The sequence below is a fragment of the Oncorhynchus clarkii genome, chromosome 4, assembly GCF_045791955.1.
Source record: "Oncorhynchus clarkii lewisi isolate Uvic-CL-2024 chromosome 4, UVic_Ocla_1.0, whole genome shotgun sequence".
In the NCBI taxonomy this organism is placed as follows: domain Eukaryota; kingdom Metazoa; phylum Chordata; class Actinopteri; order Salmoniformes; family Salmonidae; genus Oncorhynchus; species Oncorhynchus clarkii.
The window spans coordinates 68805077-68824387 of NC_092150.1; positions in this window are offsets into that span (position 1 = coordinate 68805077).

Below are 19311 nucleotides of genomic sequence, written 5' to 3' on the forward strand. Positions count from 1 at the left end.
CTGAGTGTCACGATCGTCATCAGAATGAGACCAAAGCGCAGCGTGGAAATTGTTCATATTTAATGTTCACAAAAAACACTCAAACAAAATGACAAACAGAGAATACGAAAGCACACAGTTCTGTCAGGGAAACAACCTAAACAGAAAACAACACCCCACAAAACCCAAACGGCAAATGACAACTTATATATGATCCCCAATCAGAGACAACGATAGACAGCTGCCTCTGATTGGGAACCACACACACACACACACACACACACACCCACACACACGGCAAAACAACAAAGAAATAGAAAACATAGATTTTCCCACCCGAGTCACACCCTGACCTAACCAAACATAGAGAACAAATAAGAATCTCTAAGGTCAGGGCGTGACACTGAGGGAATAAACTTTATTATAATAAAGAATTGAACACAAAGAAATGCAATAAACTGATTCAACTTTATTAAGACAAGTTATAATGTAATTATTGTTTTAAGTATAGTGTACCAATTTCTGAGGGAATAACCTCTCTTATTTTCATTTTAATAAACAGAGTAAACTTTGTTATCATATGATTCATGTTTTGCGTACATTGTAACAAGTATTGTAAATACTCATGTAGTGTCCCTCGGTGGGATGGAATCATGCTTAAAAAACAGCAGAATTTTTTTCAAATAAGGTCACCAAATACACGTGTCATTCCTGGTAAGTACTTGGGTAGGAAACCGCCTGAAAAAACAAGTGCTGTAAACTTTTTGTCCAGCAGAGTATACTCTTGTACCATTTCATCATGTAGCAACTGCCTTTTATTTATAGCCATAATAATATGATGTAGCTTCCACCCCATATCACCTGCACGAATACAACCAACTGTTATTGGTACAGAGACCATGTCCTCCAATCCACGGCAATTAATGTTGTATTTTTTTGCAACTTGCGTTCCACTTGAAGATTCAGACGCCGTGGGCTACTTCAGCCAAGGTTTGGTCTTGAATACAAAGATTTGTAAAGAGTTCAGGGTTGTTTATATGAGTGACAGGTGTAGTGGACTACAAGCTGAACCAGCAAGGATGATGAGGAAAGTCTACCCACCAGAGAAGTGGACCCACCAGGAAAGTGTTCAAGACAGGTTCCCCCGAAGAAACCACAAAGGTCTGAAACAAAGAATGTGAAATTGCTAATTATACATCATAGCAGCTATATATGGCCCATAGCCTTCCCCTTCATTCACAGGGCTGAGCTACTTTGTAGCTCAGCACACTCAACACCTCCACTACAGTAATATGATTGGCCTCAACTGAACATTTTGGTGTCAACAACTCTGTTCTTGTTGTTGCTTCAGGGTCTTCGCTAGCTGCAATGTGGTTGCAAAGCATATTTTGAACAGACTTTTAAAAATGGCCATTAAATGAAAGGGGAGAATGTCGACCCTCCAGCCGATCAGATGTAGATTGAACTAGGGGTCTGGTGGGCCCGGAGGTCGGCTGAGGCCAGACTGTTCCTTGCCACGTCTAACAGGCTATCAAGAAAGATCTGAAAGATGAATATCGAATGTGAATATTGAATAAAAAGGCAAAATGATAAGTTACAGGACATTACTGCCATTAATAATAAGTCCACTACCTTTGCCAGTATGTCTTCCAGCTGATTGTTTCCAAAAAATGATGGTCGCTTGATGGTTAACTCATGGCACAGACATCGAATGACGATGGTCCCCTCGTCAAAAGAGCGGAAGGGGAACCAACCATTTCACCACATGTATCTAACAGGGAAGACACAGAGAGCTTGGCATGGACAACATACAGTGCATTCGTAAAGTATTCAGACCCCTTGACTTTTTCCACATTTTGTTAAGTTACAGCCTTATTCTAAAACTGATTAAATAGTTTTTTGCCCTCTTCAATCTACACACAATACTCCATAATGACAAACAAAAACTGTTTTTTAGATATTTTTGCACATTTATTTAAAAAAAATGAAATACCCATTTACATAAGTATTCAGACCCTTTACTCAGTACGTTGTTGATACACCTTAGGCAGCGATTACAGCCTTGAGTCTACTTGGGTATGACGCTACAAGCTTGGTACACCTTTATTTGGGGAGTTTCTCACATTCTTCTCTGCAGACCCTCTCAAGCCCTGTCAGGTTGGATGGGGAGTGTCGCTACACAGCTATTTTCAGGACTCTCCAGAGATTTTCGATCAGGTTCAAGTCCGGGTTCTGGCTGGGCCACTCATGGACATTCAGAAACTTGTCCCTAAGACACTCCTGCGTTGTATTGGCTGTTGCTTAGGGTTGATGTCCTGTTGGAAGGTGAACCTTTGCCCCAGTCTGAGTTCCTGAGTGCTCTGGACCAGCATTTCATCATCAGCTTCTCATCTCTCTGCACTTTGCTCCATTCATCTTTCCCTAATTTCTAACTATTCTCCCAGTCCCTGCCGCTGACAAACAACTCCACAGCATGATGCTGCCACCAAAATGCTTCACCGTAGCGTAGTGCCAGGTTTCCCCCAGACGTTTGGCATTCAGATCTGAGAGTCCTTTAGGGGTCTTTTGGCAAACTCCAATGGGGGATCATGTGCTTGTACGTCTGGCCACTCTACCATAAATGCCTGATTGGTGAAGTGCTGCAGAGATGGTTGTCCTTCTGGAAGGTTCTCCCATCTTCAGCTCAGTCAGAGTTCAGGTTCTTTGCCACCTCCCTGACCAAGGCCCTTCTCCCCCGATAACTCAGTTAGGCCGGATGGCCAGCTCTAGGAAGAGTCTTGCACTGTCAACTGTGTGACCTTCTATAGACAGGTGTGTGTGCCTCTGATTGGGAACCACACTAGGCAAAAACAACAAAGAAATAGAAAACATAGATTCTCCCACCCGAGTCACACTCCGACCTAACCAAATAAAGAGAATAAATAAGGATCTCTAAGGTCCCCCAAAGGTGCGGACTCCGGCCGCAAACCTAAACCTATAGGGGAGGGTCCGGGTGGGCATCTACTCTCGATGGGGGCTCCGGTGCAGGAAGCAGACCCCACCCCGCTTTAGGCTCCCCCCACTTCGGTGGCGCCTACGGTGCAGGGATCGTCGCCGGGACCTTCGGACCGTAAATCATCGCCGGAGGCTCTGGACTGCAGACCGCCGCTGGGGGCTCTGGACTGCAGACTGCCGCTGGAGGCTCAGGACTGCAGATTGCCGCTGGAGGCTCCGGACTGGGAACCGTCGCTGGAGACTCCGGACCGGGGACCGTCGCTGCAGGCTCCTTGCCATTGATCGTCACTACAGGCTTCGTGCCATGGATCATCACTGGAGGCTTCGTGCCATGGATCATCACTGGAGGCTCCGGGCCATGGATTATCACTGGAGGCTTCGTGCCATGGACCATCACTACAGGCTCCAGGCCATGGATCATCACTGGAGGCTTCGTGCCATGGATTATCACTGGAGGCTTCGTACACGGAGCCGGAACAGGTCTCACCGGACTGAGAAGACGCACTGGAAGCCTGGTGCGTGGAGCAGGCACCGGATACACTGGGCCATGGAGCACTGGAGGTCTCAAGCGTAGAGCTGACACAACCCGTCCTGGCTGGATGGTTACTTTCGCCCAGCAAATGCGAGGCACTAGCACAGGACGCACTGGGCTGTGCAGACGCATCAGAGACACAGTGCTCAGAGCCGGCGCAGGATATCCTGGGCTGAAGAGACGCACTTGAGGCCAGGAGCGCTGAGCCGGCACCATCCGTCCTGGCTGGATGCCCACTCTAGCCGGGCCAATGCGGGAAGCTGGAATATACCGCACCGGGCTGTGACTGCGCACTGGAGCCATGGTGTGCATCACCGCATAACACGGTATCCGACCGGTCACACACTCCCCACGGTAAGCACGGGGAGTTGGCTCAGGTCTAAACCCTGACTCCGCCAATCTACCCATTTTTTGGGGAGTTGCCTCTCAGGCTTCCGTGCTAGCCGTGACCCCTTGTATGGTTGCTCCCTCCTTGCTGCCTTCATCTGCTCCCATGAGAGACGATCCCTCCCAGCCAGGATCTCCTCCCACGTCCAGGATCCTTTACCATTCAGGATGTCCTCCCACGTTCATTCCTCCTGAGTTCTGTAACGACTCTCGTGGGTTGAAAATGGAGACCAAGGTGCAGCGTGGTGGCGTTCATGATTTTTAATAAAACTGAACACCGCAACAAAAATACAAATTAGAAAAAACGAAAGCGCACAGTTCTGTCAGGCAACAAAACAGATAATAGAAAATAACCCCCCACCAAACCCAAATGGAAAATCACAACTTATATATGATCCCCAATCAGAGACAACGATAGACAGCTGCCTCTGATTGGGAACCACACTAGGCAAAAACAACACAGAAGTAGAAAACATAGATTATCCCACCCGAGTCACACCCCGACTTAACCAAACACAGGGAATAAATAAGGATCTCTGGTTGTCAGGACTCCGTCCGCAAAACCTGAACCTATAGGGGAGGGTCTGGGTGGGCATTTCTCTGCGGTGGCGGCTCTGGCAAGGCACTTAGACCCCGCTCCACCTCTGGCTCGGCACCACTTAGGTGACCCTCCCCGCCGACCCTGGACTGGGGACCCTTGTAGCGGGCCCCGGGCAGGAGGGAGACTCTGGCAGCTCCGGGCAGGAGGGAGACTCTGGCAGCTCCCACCGGGCTGGGGAGACATCCAGGAGGCCTCTTCCTTGGCCGAGGCACCAGATACACTGGGCCGTGGAGGCGCACCGGTGGACTCGAGCGCAGAGCTGGCCCCACCCGTTCTGGCTGGATGCCAGCTTCCACCCGGCAAATGCGGGTTGCTGGCACCGAGCACACCGTCCTGTGAATGCTCCGCCTTGACACCGTGAGCATCACCCCATAGCACGGGGCCTGACCAGTCCCATGCTCTCCACGGTAAGCACGGGGAGTTGGCTCAGGTCTGCTTCCTGACTCTGCCACACTCCCCGTGTGATTGCCCTCCCCAAAAAAATTGGGGGCTGCCTCTCGGACTTCCTTGCCAGCCGTGTTCCCACATACCGCTGGTTCCTTTCTCCGGCTGCCTCTGCTCTCCTAGCTGCCTCCACCTATTCCCATGGAAGGCGATCCCTTCCCGCCAGGATCTCCTCCCATGTGTAGACTCCCTTGCCATCCAGAACGTCCTCCCATGTCCAGGAGTCAAACTTACCATGCTGCTTGGTCCGTTGGTGGTGGGAAGTTCTGTCACGGCTGGCTGAAGGAGTGGACCAAAGTGCAGCATGGTAAGCGTACATTTTCTCTTTCTTAAAAAATGACGCAGACAAAACGAAGAACAAAAAAACTAACCGTGAAGCTTTGGGCTATGTGCCCTGAACAAAGCCTAAATTAACTTCCCACAAAACAGGTGGGGGAAAAGGGTACCTAAGTATGGTTCTCAATCAGAGACAACGATAGACAGCTGCCTCTGATTGAGAACCAAACACATAGAAATAGAAAATCATAGAACATAGAACGTAGACTACCCACCCAAATCGCACCCTGACCAAACCAAAATAGGGGCGTGACATCTGTTTTACAATTATACTTTACAGTTTCCTGTCTTTTGAACCCCTCATAAAAACCAGCACCCGGACAGCGTTCTTCCACCTCTGCAAAATCTCCAGGCTCCGTCCCTCACTGTCACACTCCAGTACATAAACCCTTATCCATGCCTTTGTTACTTCCAGACTGGACAACTGTAAGACTCTCCTCACCAGATCCCCACCAAACTCATCAATAGACTTGGTTCTGAACTCTGCTGTCAGAATCCACACCCTCACTAGATCAACTGAACACATCAAACCAATCATCATCCATCTACACTGGCTCCCTGTGCAATCCTGTATTAACTTTAAAACACTCCTCACCTACAAAGCCCTCCAAAACCTGGAACCCCCCTTGCCTCTCTGATCTTCTCCCTAAACCAACCCTACCACCTTACAAAACCTTTACCCTAAACCAACCCTACCACCTTAAACCAAACCTTTACCCTAAAACAACCCTACCGCCTTAAACAAAACCAAACCCTTACCCTAAACCAACCATACCACTTTAAACAAAATCCTTACCCTAAACCAACCCTATCACCTTAAACAAAACCCTTACGCTAAACCAACCCTACCACCTTAAACCAAACCCTTTTCCCTAAACCGGACTTGTAACCTCATCCCAACCCCTCCCTCCTCAATGTATCTGTCCTGTTTTGTCTGGACCTTTGATTTTATATTGTTTCAATTTTATATTGCACTGTTGATTGATGCACTTGATTTTATGACTTTATGTATCACACTTAATTTTATGTAGGCCTACTTTAATGTAACATTATTGACTGTCCTAAAAAGGTGTCCACTAAATTTAAATAAATTATTATTATTATTTGTGTATCAGGGGAAAAACACACCAAAAAGATGTCTTTGGCCATTTAATATAATTTTTGAAATAATACTCTTACTTTAAAACCCCCTTTAAAAAATTATCCAACAGGAAACAGTGTTCTTAGAAATTAGGAATATGTCATATTTTTCGGACTAAAAAAGGATTACTGTAGAACACATATGTCAGAGTCAAGGCCCGCGGGCCACATCCGGCCCGCAAGAAGGTTTTTTACGGCCCCTGGGATGATCTTGATTTATTATTAGAACCGGCCCGCAGCAAGCCGGCAGCCCGCAGATCTTTTACACGCACCAATACTACATTTCCCACAATGCAAAGGTGACGCACCGAGCAGTAGGCTGCTTCATTTCAATATTTATTGGCACAGCAGTCGTCAGCATCACAGTAAAATTAACTTTCAGATACCCATCAAAAATGGCAAAACGGAAGGTGGATACTGAGAACCGGGGGTTTCAAACAAGGTGGGAGTCGGAGTATATGTTCACGAAGGTAGCTGGAAAACCTGTGTGTCTTCTGTGTGGAGAAAGTGTGGCGGTACTGAAAGAGTATAATCTGAGACGACATTATGAAACGAAACACGCGGACAAAAACAAGAATATGGACATGGAACAAAGGCTACAAAAGGCAGAGGAATTAAAACGAGGCCTCAAATCTCGACAGGCTCTGTTCAAAAAAGCCAAATCACAAGGCCAGGCTGCTGTCAAGGCCAGTTTTATTTTGGCAGAAGAGATCGCTAAATCAGCCCGGCCATTTACGGAGGGGGATTTCATCAAAAACTGCATGATTAAAGTTTGTGACGAAGTTTGCCCAGAAAAAAGGCAACTCTTTTTAAATGTGAGTCTGAGCAGAAACACCATTGCCGAGAGAGTAGACCAGTTGTCCATCAATCTAAAAGAGCAGCTTGTGAAAAAGGGAAAAGATTTTATTGCATATTCCTTGGCTGTGGATGAGAGCACCGACATTTCTGACATTGCCCAGTTGTCAATTTTCATCCGCGGAGTGGACTCCAACCTAAGCGTGACAGAGGAGTTTTTGGCTTTACGTCCTATGCATGGCACAACTACGGGGCATGATTTGTATGAAGAGGTGTCAAGATGTGTAAATGAGATGGAGCTGCCTTGGGAAAAACTCGTGGGTTTGACAACCGACGGAGCACCTGCGATGTGTGGACACAGGAGCGGACTGGTGGCGAAGATACGGGAAAAGATGCAAGAGGAAAACGCGACAGGTGAGCTGACAGCTTATCATTGTATCATACACCAGGAAGCGTTGTGCGGTAAAGCCTTGAAAATGGAGCATGTAATGAGCATCATCACGCGCACAGTTAACTTTATCAGAGCCAAAGGTTTGAATCACCGCCAGTTCAAGGCATTTCTGACGGAGTTAGAAACGGAGCATGGTGATTTGCCTTATCACACAGAGGTGCGATGGCTAAGCCAGGGAAAGGTGCTTCAAAGATGTTTCGAGCTTCGTGAGGAGATTTGTCTGTTCTTGGACAGCAAAGGGAAAGACACAACACAACTCCGAGACGAAATGTTTCTGTGTGAAATGGCTTTTCTGTGTGACATTACGAGTCATCTGAATGCAATAAACTTGCAGCTGCAGGGTCGGGATCGTGTCATCTCTGATATGTACAGTACAGTGAAGGCATTTAAAACCAAACTGACTCTGTGGGAGACGCAGATGCGGAAAGAAAATTTGAGCCACTTTCCCAGCTGCCAGACCATGAAAGAGAAGCTCTCTACCAGTGCGTTCCCGAGCACACAGTTGGCTGATAAAATAGGTATGCTTGCCGCTGACTTTCGACGCCGATTTGCTGACTTTGAAGCACAAAAAAGCAGGTTGGAACTGCTCGGTAACCCATTTGCTGTTGACGTGGAAAGCTCACCACCAAACCTCCAAATGGAGTTGATTGACCTCCAATGCAATGATGCACTGAGGGCAAAATATGCGGCAGTGGGTGCTGCGGAGTTCGCCCGTTTCCTCCCCGGCACAATGCCCCAGCTGCGCATCCAGGCTGCTCAAACGTTGTCTATGTTTGGCAGCACATACCTGTGTGAACAACTGTTTTCTTTGATGAACCTGAACAAAACATCACACAGAAGTCGACTTACTGCTGAACACCTCCACTCAATTCTGAGGATTTCTTCAGCTCAGAGCCTTACCCCGAACATTGATGAACTTGTGGAAAAGATGGGACACCACCAAGTATCACCCTCAACCTCAAACAAGTGAACATTACTGTGCAATCACATATTTAGAGTTTTTACTCAGTTCAAGTTTAAAAGTTAAAATTTAATATTTGTTTTCACTGCATGTTACTTCTCCTTAAACAAAGTGTTGTTTTTGATTAATAGATTTTTGCACTTTATTTTTTTGTATTTCAATCCAATTATATTTTAAAAATATTTCAGTTGAGTGGATGATAGAAAATTGCTATTATTGATTTTTCTTTGAAGTAAATTTAGCCCACTTTTGCTAAAATAGAAAATATAGTCTACTGATGGTGCCTTGAATACCGGTTTCTTTCATTTAATGTTCATGTTATGGGGATATTTATATAAAGGAAATTTGTCTTTTGTGTCTGTTGAAAATTAAAGATTACTGACAGAGCCATAAGAAAATATTGCTTTATTTATCTGATCATATTGTAATATATTTGTTAGGTTTTCAGTAGGTTCAATTAGGTTCACTAGACTATATGCGTCATTTAAAAATTTTTCAATGAACATTCGAACAGTCCGGCCCTCGTCTTGTAGCTGATTTTTTTATTTGGCCCTCCGTCCATTTGACTTTGACACCCCTGCTGTAGAAAGACTCATTATGGAATGGATCGGTGTAAGTGATAGAGCAATTCTCAAAATGTATCATCAGAATGAAAAACCAGCCACGTCGCGGACACCGACTCCTTGCTTCCGGACAAGCTAAACACCTTCTTCGCCCACATTGAGGTTAGCACAGTGCCACCGATGCGGCCCACTATCAAGGACTATGGGCTGTCCTTCTTTGTGGCCGTTGTGAGTAAGACATTTAAGCTTGTTAACCCTCGCAAGGCTCCGACGGCATACCCAGCCCCTCCCTCAGAGCATGCACAGACCAGCTGGCTGGAGTGTTTACGGACATATTCAATCTCTCCCTATCCCAGTCTGCTGTCCCAACTTGCTGTAAGATGTCCACCATTGTTCCTTTACCCAAGAAAGCAAAGGTAACTCAACTAAATCTCCATTGCCCCATAGCACTCACTTCTGTCATCATGAGATGCTTTGAGGGGCTAGTTAAGGATCATATCCCCTCTACCTTACCTGATATCCTAGACCCTTTTCAATGTTCTTACCTCCCCAATATATCCACAGATGACGCAATAGCCATTGCACTGCACACTGTCCTATCCCATCTGGACAAGAGGAATACCTATGTAAGAATGCTGTTCATTGACTATAGCTCAGCATCCAAAATCATAGTACCCTCCAAGCTCATCACCCAGGCCTGAACCCTGCCCTGTGCAACTGGGTCCTGGACTTACTTACAGGCCGCCCCCAGGTGGTGAAGGTAGGAAACAACACCTCCACTTCGCTGATCCTCAACACAGGGGCCCCACAAGGGTGCGTGCTCAGCCCTCTGCTGTTCTCCCTGTTCACCCATGACTGCGTTGGCTTGCACGCCTCCAAATCATTCATCAAATTTGCACATTTGCAGACTATATAAATAGTAGTAGGCCTGGGACGATAGTAACCATCCTCGACAACATCCGGTGAAATTGCAGAGCACGAAATACAAAATACAACATTTTTAATATTCAACATTCATGAAAATACAAGTGTCTTACATCATTTAAAAGCTTAACTTCTTGTTCATCCAACCGCGTTGTCAGATTTCAAAAAGGCATTGCGGCGAAAGCATACCATACGATTATCTGAGGACAGCGCTCCGCATACACCAGCATTAAATAAATTTTCCAAACCAGCAGAGGCGTCACAAAAATCTGAAATAGCGATAAAATAAATCACTTACCTTTGAAGATCTTCCTCTGTTTGCAATCCCAAGGGTCCCAGCTACACAACAAATGGTCACTTTGTTCGATAAAGTCCTTCTTTATATCTCAATAAAGTCAGTTTAGTTGGTGTGTTTGATTCAGCAATCCACCTGTTCCACTCGTTCAACATGCAGACAAAGGAATCCCAAAAGTTACCGGTAAACTTCGTCTAAACAAGTCAAACAACGTTTCTAATCAATCATCAGGTACCCTAATACAGTGCCTTGCGAAAGTATTCGGCCCCCTTGAACTTTGCAACCTTTTGCCACATTTCAGGCTTCAAACATAAAGATATAAAACTGTATTTTTTTGTGAAGAATCAACAACAAGTGGGACACAATCATGAAGTGGAACGACATTTATTGGATATTTCTAACTTTTTTAACAAATCAAAAACTGAAAAATTGGGCGTGCAAAATTATTCAGCCCCTTTACTTTCAGTGCAGCAAACTCTCTCCAGAAGTTCAGTGAGGATCTCTGAATGATCCAATGTTGACCTAAATGACTAATGATGATAAATACAATCCACCTGTGTGTAATCAAGTCTCCGTATAAATGCACCTGCACTGTGATAGTCTCAGAGGTCCGTTAAAAGCGCAGAGAGCATCATGAAGAACAAGGAACACACCAGGCAGGTCCGAGATACTGTTGTGAAGAAGTTTAAAGCCGGATTTGGATACAAAAAGATTTCCCAAGCTTTAAACATCCCAAGGAGCACTGTGCAAGCAATAATATTGAAATGGAAGGAGTATCAGACCAATGCAAATCTACCAAGACCTGGCCGTCCCTCTAAACTTTCAGCTCATACAAGGAGAAGACTGATCAGAGATGCAGCCAAGAGGCCCATGATCACTCTGGATGAACTGCAGAGATCTACAGCTGAGGTGGGAGACTCTGTCCATAGGACAACAATCAGTCGTATATTGCACAAATCTGGCCTTTATGGAAGAGTGGCAAGAAGATAGCCATTTCTTAAAGATATCCATAAAAAGTGTCGTTTAAAGTTTGCAACAAGCCATCTGGGAGACACACCAAACATGTGGAAGAAGGTGCTCTGGTCAGATGAAACCAAAATTGAACTTTTTGGCAACAATGCAAAACGTTATGTTCGGCATAAAAGCAACACAGCTCATCACCCTGAACACACCATGCCCACTGTCAAACATGGTGGTGGCAGCATCATGGTTTGGGCCTGCTTTTCTTCAGCAGGGACAGGGAAGATCGTTAAAATTGATGGGAAGATGGATGGAGCCAAATACAGGACCATTCTGGAAGAAAACCTGATGGAGTCTGCAAAAGACCTGAGACTGGGACGGAGATTTGTCTTCCAACAAGACAATGATCCAAAACATAAAGCAAAATCTACAATGGAATGGTTCAAAAATAAACATATCCAGGTGTTAGAATGGCCAAGTCAAAGTCCAGACCTGAATCCAATCGAGAATCTGTGGAAAGAACTGAAAACTGCTGTTCACAAATGCTCTCCATCCAACCTCACTGAGCTCGAGCTGTTTTGCAAGGAGGAATGGGAAAAAATATCAGTCTCTCGATGTGCAAAACTGATAGAGACATACTCCAAGCGACTTACAGCTGTAATCGCAGCAAAAGGTGGCGCTACAAAGTATTAACTTAAGGGGGCTGAATAATTTTGCACGCCCAATTTTTCAGTTTTTGATTTGTTAAAAAAGTTTGAAATATCCAATAAATGTCGTTCCACTTCATGATTGTGTCCCACTTGTTGTTGATTCTTCACAAAAAAATACAGTTTTATATCTTTATGTTTGAAGCCTGAAATGTGGCAAAAGGTCGCAAAGTTCAAGGGGGCCGAATACTTTCGCAAGGCACTGTATGTAAAGAAATTACACAATTTAAGACGGAATGTAGTATGTTCAATACAGGAGATAAATAACAAAGTGTGCGCACTCATTCACGAGCGCCGCAAGACTAGAGTCCTATTGAGAGACACCTTGAAAAACTACAACTACTTGCTAATTTTTCAAAAAACAAGCCTGAAACCTTTTCTAAAGACTGTTGACATCTAGTGGAAGCCAATGTAACTGCAATCTGGGAGGAATTCCTTTGAATATCCCATAGACAAGCATTGGAAAGGCCTGTGACCTCAAAAAATTAATCTGGATGGATTCTCCGCTGTTTTTCACCTGCCTTGTCAGTTCTGTTATACTCACAGACATTATGTTAACAGTTTTAGAAACTGGGTGTTTTCTATCCAATGCTACCAATGATATGCATATCCTAGCTTCTGGGCCTGAGTAACAGGCAGTTTACTTTGGGCAAGGCAGTCATCCGAACTTCCGAATACCGCCCCCTAGCCCAAAGAGGTTTCAATAATGTTTACTCATCATATGTATATACTGCATTCTATTCTATTGAATTTTTGTCAAAGCCACTCCTACATTGCTCATTTTATTTTTTGATTTTTTATTTCACCTTTATTTAACCAGGTAGGCAAGTTGAGAACAAGTTCTCATTTACAATTGCGACCTGGCCAAGATAAAGCAAAGCAGTTAGACACATACAACGACACAGAGTTACACATGGAGTAAAACAAACATACAGTCAATAATACAGTATAAACAAGTCTATATACGATGTGAGCAAATTAGGTGAGATAAGGGAGGTAAAGGCAAAAAGGCCATGGTGGCAAAGTAAATACAATATAGCAAGTAAAACACTGGAATGGTAGATTTGCAATGGGAGAATGTGCAAAGTAGAAATAAAAATAATGGGGTGCAAAGGAGCAAAATAAATAAATAAATAAAATACAGTAGGGAAAGAGGTAGTTGTTTGGGCTAAATTATAGGTGGGCTATGTACAGGTGCAGTAATCTGTGAGCTGCTCTGACAGTTGGTGCTTAAAGCTAGTGAGGGTGATAAGTGTTTCCAGTTTCAGAGATTTTTGTAGTTCGTTCCAGTCATTGGCAGCAGAGAACTGGAAGGAGAGGCGGCCAAAGAAAGAATTGGTTTTGGGGGTGACTAGAGAGATATACCTGCTGGAGCGTGTGCTACAGGTGGGAGATGCAATGGTGACCAGCGAGCTGAGATAAGGGGGGACTTTACCTAGCAGGGTCTTGTAGATGACATGGAGCCAGTGGGTTTGGCGACGAGTATGAAGCGAGGGCCAGCCAACGAGAGCGTACAGGTCGCAATGGTGGGTAGTATATGGGGCTTTGGTGACAAAACGGATTGCACTGTGATAGACTGCATCCAATTTGTTGAGTAGGGTATTGGAGGCTATTTTGTAAATGACATCGCCAAAGTCGAGGATTGGTAGGATGGTCAGTTTTACAAGGGTATGTTTGGCAGCATGAGTGAAGGATGCTTTGTTGCGAAATAGGAAGCCAATTCTAGATTTAACTTTGGATTGGAGATGTTTGATATGGGTCTGGAAGGAGAGTTTACAGTCTAACCAGACACCTAAGTATTTGTAGTTGTCCACGTATTCTAAGTCGGAGCCGTCCAGAGTAGTAATGTTGGACAGGCGGGTAGGTACAGGTAGCGATCGGTTGAAGAGCATGCATTTAGTTTTACTTGTATTTAAGAGCAATTGGAGGCCACAGAAGGAGAGTTGTATGGCATTGAAGCTTGCCTGGAGGGTTGTTAACACAGTGTCCAAAGAAGGGCCAGAAGTATACAGAATGGTGTCGTCTGCATAGAGGTGGATCAGAGACTCACCAGCAGCAAGAGCGACCTCATTGATGTATACAGAGAAGAGAGTCGGTCCAAGAATTGAACCCTGTGGCACCCCCATAGAGACTGCCAGAGGTCCGGACAGCAGACCCTCCGATTTGACACACTGAACTCTATCAGAGAAGTAGTTGGTGAACCAGGCGAGGCAATCATTTGAGAAACCAAGGCTGTCGAGTCTGCCAATGAGGATGTGGTGATTGACAGAGTCGAAAGCCTTGGCCAGATCAATGAATACGGCTGCACAGTAATGTTTCTTATCGATGGCGGTTAAGATATCATTTAGGACCTTGAGAGTGGCTGAGGTGCACCCATGACCAGCTCTGAAACCTCATCCATATATTGAAATATTCTTAATTCCATTCCTTTACTTAGACTTGTGTGTATTATGTATTTGTTGTGAAATTGATGGTTATTACTTGTTAGATAATGCTGCACTGTCGGAACTAGAAGCAGAAGCATTTCACTACACCCGCAATAACATCTGCTAAACACGTGTATGTGACCAATACATTTTGATTTGATATTAAATCAGGTAAGAACAAATTCTTATTTACAATGATGGCCTACCCCAGCCAAGCCCTAACCCAGATGAGGCTGGGCCAATTGTGCAATGCCCTATGGGACTCCCAATCACAGCCAGTTGTGATACAGCCTGGAATCAAACCAGGGTCTGTAGTGACGCCTTTAGCTCTGAAATGCTGAAATAATTGTCTCTGACTTGTGGTCAGACTTGCTCAGGTGGAACAAACTTAAACTTGCGCCTTTTTTAAATGCTGATTTGAATGTCATTGAGAAAACAGAGAAGTGTCTAAGATTCTTTATGCAAACATACTTTCTGAATTTAAAAGTAATCCTTGAAGTAATCATCTAGTTTTTCAAAGTATCTGTAGTCTGATTACAATAGTTTTTCTGATAACGTAACAGATTACAGTTACCCTGGCCCCTACTGGAAACATCACCTTGATAGCCATCTCAAAAGCACACTTCATAATCAATCAATGAATCAATCAAACGTCTTTTTATAAAGGCCTTTTTACATCAGCAGATGTCATAAAGTGCTTATACAGAAACTCAGCCTAAAATCCCAAAGAGTGCAGATGTAGATGCACAATGGCTAGGAAAAACTCCCTAGAAAGGCAGAAACCTAGGAAACCTTCTGGCTGTGCAGAGTACATGGCCATATCTTTCATCAAGATGATCAAACGTTCATAGATGACGAGCAGGGTCAAATAACAATCACAGTGGTTATAGAGGGTGCAACAGGTTAACACCTCAGAAGTAAATGTCATTTGTTTTTTCATAGTCAAGCATTCAGAGGTCGAGACAACAGTTGTGGTGGAGAGGGAGAGGGAGACAGAGGGTCAAAACAGCAAGTTAGCATGTCCGGTGAAGAGGTCAGTGTTCCATAGCCGCAGGCAGAACAGCAGAAACTGGATCCGCAGCAAGACAAGGTGGACTGGGGACAGAGACAGTCAGGAGGTGTCAGGCCAGGTAGTCCTGAAGAATCCTAGAGCTCAGGTCCTCTGGTAGAAGAGAGAGAGATGTGAGAATTTTAGAGAGTATGCTTAAGATCACACAGAACACCAGATAAGACAAGATAATTACACCCAATATGATAGACTGATCCTAGCCCCGTGGCACATTGACTATTGCAGCAGAGATACTGGAGACTGAGACAGGGTGGAAAGGAAGATAATTTCAGTGACTCAACCCATTCAAGTTGTGTACAGCGAAAAATCCTGGCACAACGTGGTGCACCCCTCCCAGGGACGGCATGGGAGACAACTAGAAACCCAGTGACTCAGCTTCCAAAATAGGATCAGAGGCAGAGAATCCAAGTGAAGAGAGGGGAGTCAGCCAGGCAGAGACAGCAAGGGTTGTTCGTCACTCCACTGCCTTGTCTTTCACACAGAACACCAGATAAGACAGGATAATTACACCCAATAGGATAGACTGATCCTAGCCCCGTGGCACATAGACTATTGCAGCAGAGATACTGGAGACTGAGACAGGGTGGAAAGGAAGATAATTTCAGTGACTCAATCCATTCAAGTTGTGTTCAGCGAAAAATCCTGGCACAACGTGGTGCACCCCTCCCAGGGACGGCATGGGAGACAACTAGAAACCCAGTGACTCAGCTTCCAAAATAGGATCAAAGGCAGAGAATCCAAGTGAAGAGTGGGCCAGGCAGAGACAGCAAGGGCTGTTTGTCACTCCACTGCCTTTCCCCTTTGCACCTCAGGGCCAGACTACACTCAATTATTTAACTAGGCAAGTCAGTTAAGAACAAATTCTTATTTTCAATGACGGCCTAGGAACAGTGGGTTAACTGCCTGTTTAGGGGCAGAACGACAGATTTGTACCTTGTCAGCTCGGGGATTTGAACTTGCAACCTTTCGGTTACTAGTCCAGCTCGCTAACCACTAGGCTACCCTGTCGCCCCTTTAGTAGGACCTACTAAAGAGATCAGTCTTCAGTAAATGCTTAAAGGTTGAGACTGAGTCGACATCTCTCACATGGATCGGCAGACCATTCAATAAAAATGTTGCTCTATAGGAGAAAGCCCTGCCTCCAGCTGTTTGCTTTAAAATTCTTGGAAGAATAAGTCCTGCGTCTTGTGACCATAATGTATGTGTAGGTATGTACTGCAGGACCAAATCGGAGAGAGAGTTGGTCCATGTAATGCATTGTTGGTTAGCAGTAAAACCTTGAAATCAGCCCTAGCCTTAATAGGATTCCAGTGTAGAGAGGCTAGCACGGGATTAATATGATCACATTTTTGTATTCTAATCAAGATTCTGACTCAACTACACTCTCACAGTTCAAGGACAAGGAGGTGGAGGCCTTTATTATATTTAATAATTTATATTTAATTTTATATTTAATCAACTGTTTTGATGTGAAATGTGGAAAGGGAAAGGGCAATATCTAGTCAGTTGTACAACTGAATGCATTCAACTGAAATGTCTCTTCCGCAAAAACCCAACCCTTCTGAATCAGAGTACAGTGGCAAATTGGCAAGAGACACACAGAAACCTTCTTGCCCTTCCTTGAGAAGTCAATTCAGAGAGTCGGAGAGGTAAGATAATACATTTACTTTTCACGTTTTATATTGAAATGATGTAAACGATTTGACTGAGTTCATTTTTAAGTATGACCTTTCACAGGGTTCAGGTATAAATATAAATGTAATATTTGTTCAAGGTTTAACAATGTGAATACAAAAGAGTAAATGAATCACTCTTAGACAACATATAATGTTTGTGACACTGTGTCACAATTATTAAAATAAGTAATCTTTCTCATATCTTATTTGTACATGCAGCTGAAGTTGGAAGTTTACATACACCTTAGCCAACTACATTTAAACATAGTTTTTCACAATTCTTGACGTTTATTCCTAGTAAATTTTCCCTGTTTTAGGTCAGTTAGGATCACCACTTTATTTTAAGAATGTGAAATGTCAGAATAACAGTAGAGAGAATGATTTATTTCAGCTTTAATTTATTTCATCACATTCCCAGTGGGTCAGAAGGTTACATTCAATCAATTAGTATTTGGTAGCATTGCCTTTAAATTGTTTAACGTGGGTCAAACATTTCGGGTAGCCTTCCATAAGCTTACCACAATAAGTTGGGTGAATTTTGGCCCATTCCTCCTGACAGAGCTGGTGTAACTGAGTAAAGTTTGTAGGCCTTCTTGCTCAAACACGCTTTTTCAGTTCTGCCCACAAATTTTTTACAGGATTGAGGTCAGGGCTTTGTGATGGCCACTCCAATACCTTGACTTTGTTGTCCTTAAGCCATTTTGCCACAACTTTGGAAATATGCTTTGGTTCACTGTTCATTTGGAAGACCCATTTGCAGTCAGGAAGCTTTAACTTGTCTTGAGATGTTGCTTCAATATATCCACATAATTTTCCTACCTCATGAAGCCATCTATTTTGTGGAGTGCACCAGTCCCTCCTGCAGCAAAGTATCCCCACAACATGATGCTGCCACCCCGTGCTTCATGGTTGGGATGGTTTTCTTCGGCTTCAAGCTTCCCCCTTTTTCCTCCAAACATAACGATGGTCATTATGTCCAAAAAGTTATATCTTTGTTTCATCAGACCAGAGGATATTTCTCCAAAAAGTACAATCTTTGTCCTCATGTGCAGTTGCAAATCGTAGTCTGGCTTTTTTTTGTGGTGGTTTTGGAGCAGTGGCTTCTTCCTTGCTGGGCGGCCTTTCAGGTTATGTCGATATAGGACTGGTTTTACTGTGGATATAGATACTTTGTACCTGCTTCCTCCAGCATTTTCACAAGGTCATTGCTGTTGTTCTGGGATTGATTTGCACTTTTTGCACCAAAGTACGTTAATCTCTAGGAGACAGAAAGCGTCTCCTTCCTGAGCGGTATGACGGCTGCCTGGTCCTATCATGTTTATACTTGCATACTATTGTTTGTACAGGTGAGTGTGGTACCTTCAGGCGTTTGGAAATTGCTCCCAAGGATGAACCAGACTTGTGGAGGTCTACAATTTTTTTTCTGAGGTCTTGGCTGATTTATTTTGATTTTCCCATGATGTCAAGCATAGAGGCACTGAGTCTAAAGGTAGGCCTTGAAATACATCCATGGGTACACCTCCAATTGACTAAAATGATGTCAATTAGCCTAACAGAAACTTCTAAAGCCATGGCATACTTTTCTGGAATTAAAGGCACAGTCATCTTAGTGTATGTAAACTTCTGACCCACTGGAATTGTGATACAGTGAATTATAAGTGAAATAATCTGTCTGTAAACAATTGTTGGAAAAATGACTTGTGTCATGCACAATGTAGATGTCCTAACTGACTTGCCAAAACTATAGTTTGTTAACAAGACGTTTGTGGAGTGGTTGAAAAACGAGTTTTAATGACTCCAACCTAAGTTTATGTAAACTTCCGTCTTCAACTGTATGTAGTATACAGATCCAGGAGTGCATGCTATGTGCATCATTTTGAGCATGAATTTCAGATTAAATTGCATTTATTGCGATTGGATCAGTATCTACAGAAAAGACAAGTTAATATATTCACCAAAATGCAGCAGAGACATGACCAACCATTTGGTCAGTCATGTGTTTCCTTCTTCATCAGACCGCAACAATGTTCTTCTTAGCATTCCAATCAGGTTAATGAATATTACTACGTAA